The 6,349-nt window shown below is 40.4% G+C and overlaps 1 long non-coding RNA gene across 1 annotated transcript in view; it reads right to left on the reverse strand.

Moving 5' to 3' along the window:
* LOC139041790 (uncharacterized) overlaps nt 1-6,139 on the reverse strand; it is a 30,101-nt gene extending 23,962 nt beyond the window's left edge. Inside the window, exon 1 of the long non-coding RNA XR_011497719.1 lies at nt 6,001-6,139. This is a non-coding gene — a long non-coding RNA (uncharacterized lncRNA). The remainder of the gene's footprint in view (nt 1-6,000) is intronic.
* Between the last annotated feature and the right edge of the window lie 210 nt (nt 6,140-6,349).

Here is a 6,349-nt window from a genome sequence, read left to right on the forward strand (position 1 = left end):
ACTTAGGGAAATTGCTAACACACTAAAAGCTCGGGAACTACAACCACATGTCCTATACTCCAGCAACACTCAACCACCCAGTACAACCCTTTCAGTTCTTCTGATTGGACGCCTCCCACCAGCCAATGTGGCAAACTAATAGTCATTTGGTGTATTAGGAATCTGTTGCTGGATAACAAACTACCCTCCTTATTTTCTTGCCATGTGGCCTCTTCATTGACCTACTTGACTGTCCTCATGACATGGCAGCTGACTTTCCTCAAGTGAGTGATCTGAGTAAGAGAGTAAGAAGGAAACCACAGTGCTGTTGATAACCTAGTCTTGAAAGTAACACACACTGTCACTTCTGTCGTATTCTATTAGTGTCACTAAGACTGAGTCATTAAGTCTAGCCGGCACTCAAGGGGAGGGGTATTAAGTTCTACCTCTTAAAAGGAGGAGTTTCCAAAAATTTGTGGACGAATTTCAAAACCACCACATTCAGTGACCCAACTCAAATGTCATCTCCCATATGAAGTCTTCCTTGATTTTCCTGAGCAGAGCAAGTCACTCTCTTCTCTCAGTTTTTACAGAATTTCATTTCTATCTCTTACAGCTCTTGCCTGGTTTATTGTAATTAGTTTACTTATGTGTCTATCTTTCTCACTAGACTGGAAGCTCCTCAGGCCAAGGGAATGTGTCTTTTTCATCATTTGCATCTTCAATCTGCTCATTAATGAAATTCTCAGATGACCAAGGGACACCACCATCTATCACTCGTGAGATAATATTTTTAAAAGACCCCATCACACTTAATGCTTTTCTTGCCTCTCTTTTTTCTTGACTTACTCTTTGTATTATATATAGACATGTCTTCTCCACTAGATGATAAACTCCAAAAATAAGACTATCTTAGTCATCTGTCTTTTTAAATTCTTCATAGCACCAAAGGCATTGCTCTGCATTATAATAATAAATATCTTTTAAAAAGAACTAAATAAGAGAGGGCCTGACGAGTTCAAAAATCCTTCCAGCTTCTTGGGTAATTGGAATATTTACTGGCTACCTCAGCTCCATGTAAAATCTAATAAAGAAAAATGACCTCAGTTCATAATGCATAAAACATTCAGCATTGTGAAAGACCTCTGAAGCACAAGGGGTCTTCTATTCGTTTTGTTTGCTTCCTTATTGCTTGGCAGACTCACACTCTAACACTATGAGGCTCCCCTTAGCATTCAGTGGAAAGAACTTGAGAGGAGATCTTTTTATTTTCTTTCTGAGAATGAGAAGCTATATTCGCTCTTACAGTTACAAAGTACCATCCTGTCCTTGGTCATAGTTTATAGAATGTCAGCAATTCAGGTAGTTTTATCTAGATTGAGTTGGTGGCCTGGATGGCCTTGGTTCTGATGAGCAGAAATCCTGTGACATTGGGAGAGGTCTGCTAGGGCGGGTTGCTTTGGCCTTGGCAGAAGTGGTTTGACCAGCCCTGAGCATGTCAGGCTTAGGGTGGGGGAAGGGGGCAAAGAAGTGAGCAGAGGATGGAACTTGGTCTGCACCTCTGCCCCTTTTCACCTTGACTAGGACGTTCTTTCTCATGATTGCTCATTAAAGAATCAAGATTACTGCACATTAAAATTAAAGAAAAATAGTGGAAGAGCCTCCAGCAAAATAGCCAATGCAGCATATCAAAGGGTCACTTTCTTCTCAAAAGGAAAAACTAAATGCATATCAACTCCTTTCCTTTCTGTCTCTGACCTATAAAGACAGAACTGCCTTGACAGGACAAAAATGCCTGCTTTTACTGGACTCTCCTGTTTCTAAGAAGGTGATCCATTCATGCTAAATCAGATAACATGGTAAGCCCGGAGCATGATATCTGGCATCCAGTAGGCTCTCAAACAGCGGTGGTTGCTCTGACGGTTATAACGCTAATGTTGGTTGGGTTCTCTGGTTCTGAGACAACTAAGGTGAAATAAAATCCTGGATGACTTCTCCAGCAGGTTCTGAAGGAAGAGTCATGGTATCTAATGGCCTAGACACATTCACATTTTACTTGTCTCAATTCAATAGCACAGTAAACTTGAAAGAAAGAACTAGGCTTTCAAAGATGTTTGAAAGAGATGCATCCTGGGAAATGTGCCCTCCCCAGGGGAGGAGTATGGCAGGAGGCCTCTTGAGGGAGAGACACCTCCGCCCTTCTAAGAGAGAAGACAGAAGGGTGTTTGTTTCACATAGGACTTGACAGCAAAGATTACTGTTTTCTTTGTTAAACAGATTTCTGAAACATGTTAGTAGCTTGTCTGACTATTGCCCGAAAGGGTGGAGGGTAGAGAATAAAACTGCAAATTGCTGGTGAGTTATTCAGTATTCAAGTTTCGACAAATCTAGAACTCATGCTAACATTATATTTAATTTCAGGTTAAATCTGGAAAATCTAAAATCTTGGTGACAACGAATGAAATGATAAGTGAATTTAAAAATACATGCAGAAAGATCAAGAGTTTAAAAAGAAAATCATTTTGGTTAGTACACTCTCTTCCCTGTGGGTCTCTTTTCTAAGTCAGATGAAAAATGTTTAATCAAATGCCTTTAATTAAAGCTCTGCACACATGGAGAAGCACAAGTGGAGTTTGTTTCACTTAGACAAGAGTGTCCAGTGGTTCAGTTGCTAGAAAATCGACATTTAATAACATGCATTTCTAACAGAGACTCCCATTTTGTTTCAAGTCGTGAAAAAACTGAAGCTTGCTAAAGGGGTAACAGCTGTAAACATCTTGTCTATTTTTTTTTCAGTTTTTATCTCATTCACAGTGATTATTACTGGTGTATTAACTGAGCCGGAGCATATTAAACAGAACTGTCTGGGTGAGATGAGCAGCCTGAGATTCATTTGCTAAGAAACACCAACTAATTTCACCAACTACCCCTAAACCAACCAACCAGAGAATTCATGATAAACACTGCTTGACTTATCAGATGCTGCACTATGAGAAGATGAGAAGAGAGGTGTTGTGTCAGGGGACGAGGCACACTGGGCTGGCAACCAGGGCACTCAGTTCTAGCCCAACTCTCCTGGGAACAATCACTATAAACCAGGACAGGCCATTCTATGGTCTTAACTTCCTTCTCTAGACCTTGAGTGGGTCAACTAGATGGCTGATAATACGTAGCTAATATTTAATGAGTCTTGCACATCTGTACACGGCAAGGTGCCCTGATGTCCAGTGTGATGTGGAGCATGGGCTCCGGAGCAAGGCTGCCTTGGTTCAGAGTGATTGTTGGGAGAGTGACTTCACTGCCCCTTCCTCATCTATGAATGGATATGTAATGGGCCCCACGTTATAGGGCTGTCGTGAGGTCTAAATGTGATAATATACCTAAAGCCCCTAGAAGAGAGTCTGTTGTAAATGTTAGCTGACATTTAATTCTTCAAAAAGTTTCCTTTCCAGATGGATTTCCTGAGTTCAGTGCTTTTGCTTGGTCACCACTCCCAACTGTCTGGAGTGTCCATATGTCCCCTGTGAATATTTTGTGACTTTTATTATCCCGTGGAAGTGTTTGATGGATGTTCTGCATGGATATTAGAGCTCTAATTTTCAAGCTGTGAAAGGAAGTGAACTTGTTGGGGAAAAAAGACTTAGGCTTTAAATACCTCTAATGTCCTTTGATTTTCATCTCGTGTGCAGTGGGTGCTATTTAATGCCTCTACGTGGCATTAAGTACCAGGGTCTGAAGATTAAGTATCAGGGTCTGAAGAGTGGTATTAGAAATGCTGCTGATGGCTCCCACAGTTTTACGAGTTGTTAGCCCTTGCCTAGACCCCAACTCAAAGGCATGTATTCATGCACTCATTCATTATTTCACTCACGAGCTTTTATTGAGCACTTACTGTGTATCAGTCACTACAAGATAAATAATACATGGTTCCTCTTTGGAAGAGCTCAGAGCCTAAAGGGGAAGACAATGAAAAAAATTATAAATTACCAAAGTGGTAAGTGCTGTGGCAAGGACAACAACAAAATGCTCTGGGAGCCCAGAGAACAGAGCAACTAATTGTGCCTGGAGGAGCCAGGAAGTGACAACTGAACTGAGCCTTGAATGGCAAATAAGACCTCTGTGTGATTGTGCATGTGTTTATCTGTCTGGGCATGGCGGGGACGGGGAAGAGCAAAAGTGCTGTGAGAGAGGCTGAGGGCTGTTGCGGGCACAATCGATGTCCCTGGGGAAGGATAAGCTTTTCTTAAGTGAACAACCCCATCTAACATCCCACCTTCCTCCAGGGATGAGGGAATTTATATCAGGCATCCTGTATAGGATACCTCAATGTTAAGTCTTGAACTTAAAAGCAGCTGCATAATGATTTCTGAGTCCCCCAAAAGAACCTGGTATACTACAGAGCAGCTAAATTCCTCTTCAAATATAGGTAGTATGTGATGCCATCAAAAATTCCCAAAGTCTTTTTGAGGTAGGCTCGTGAGAAAGGTAAAGAGAATGGATGTTAGAACACAGAAGATAGTTTACCGCAAGGGTTTTAGAAGCCCACAAAATCTGTACAATGAACATTCATACACCAACCACCTAGATTCAACAATTGCTAACTTTTTTCCAATTTATCACATTTGATTCACATGTGGATATGTACGTATATATACATAGGAAACATTTTAAAGAAAATGACCAACATCATGATATTTTATACCGAAATACTTCTAAACACATGCCCCATATTAAGGATGTTTTCCTACATAACTGAACACCAGTCTCACACCTAACAGAATAAACAATAAATCCCTAATTTCTAAGACTGCATCCATATTTATTTTTTCCTGGATGTCCCAAATTATATTTTATAACTCTTTTTTTTAACAAAGCAAATATATATTTTTAATGGGTGGCATAAGAACCTTGGACTTCTCGGACATGGACAAGTCTAATTTCTACTTTAAACTGTATTTTGCACCTCGCCAGATTTCTCTGAAGCCTAAACTATCGCTTAGGCTTGTATAAGTACACACAAATGTGCAAGCAAAATGGGATTATTCTGCTAAGGAAAGCTAAAAAAAGAAGAGCCAGGATTTAGAAAACAGTGACGTTCTAAGAACCTCGTCCCTTCAGGCCAAGTTTCTCAGAAAGGTTGGTCTGCTTTTTTCTAACAGAGAGAATGGAAGGATTAAATTGATCATAAAGCAACAATGCTAACAGGTGATAGTCAACTTTTCTTTTTGACACTCCATGGTGAACTTGGGTTTTTTAATCAGATGTTAGGAAATGGAAAAAGAGAAGCAAGAACATTCTGATTGCTTTTCAAAATCGTTTTCTCACACCTCTCCTCACCATCTCACACCACCCGGGATTCAATCAGGGCTGTGAAAAGTTCTGCCAGACTCCATGCCCCAGACACCAGGCATCCTCCGTTAAGGTGTGTGGCCTGAAGATGCTCTGAGTCCTGAGAACACGAGAAATATCCATTTCTACCAGGAGACCTGAAGCAACTGCTGAAGGGAGATGATTTTTTTTTTTTTTTTTTTTTGCTGAGGAAGATTAACCTTGAGCTAACATCTCTGTCAATCTTCCTCTATTTTATACGTGAGTTGTTCACACAGCATGGCTGATGAGTGGTGTAGGTTCGAGCCAGGATTCGAACCCACGAACCTGGGCCACCAAAGTGGAGCATGCCGAACTTAACCACTAGGCCATATGGCTGGCTCCAAGAAGACTTAATTATAGTATAACAAAAGGATTTGAGACAAAATGATAAATATTAAAAATTTTTTAAAATTAACTTCAATTTACAGAAAAATTGTAAATGTAGTACCAAGAATTTTGTTCCAGAACTATATGAGAGTAATTTGCCAAACTGATGTGCCATAATCCATAATACTTTACCCTCCTACATAACCACAATACAATCATCAAAATTAGGAAATTAACACTGATAGATGCTACCATCTAACACTCAAATCCCATCCAAGTTTTAGCAATTCTTTTATAGCAAAAAGATTCAATTTGGAATCACACCTTGCCTTTAGTTGTCATGTCTGTTTAATCTTCTCCAATCTGGAGGAATCCCTCTGTCATTACTTGACTTTTATGATCTCAAAACTTTTGAAGAATCTGGACCAGTTGTTTTGTAGAATGCCCCTCAGTTTTGTTTCTGTTTTGTTTTGTTTTGTTTTTTGAGGAAGATTAGCCCTGAGCTGACTACTGCCAATCTTCCTCTTTTTTCTGAGGAAGACTGGCCCTGAGCTAACATCTGTGTCCATCTTCCTCTATTTCATACGTGGGACACCTACCACAGCATGGCTTTTGCCAAGCGGTGCCGTGTCTGCACTCGGGATCCAAACCGGCGAACCCCGGGTCTCCGAGA

Source organism: Equus asinus, chromosome 24, assembly GCF_041296235.1.
Source record: "Equus asinus isolate D_3611 breed Donkey chromosome 24, EquAss-T2T_v2, whole genome shotgun sequence".
NCBI classification, from domain to species: Eukaryota; Metazoa; Chordata; class Mammalia; order Perissodactyla; family Equidae; genus Equus; species Equus asinus.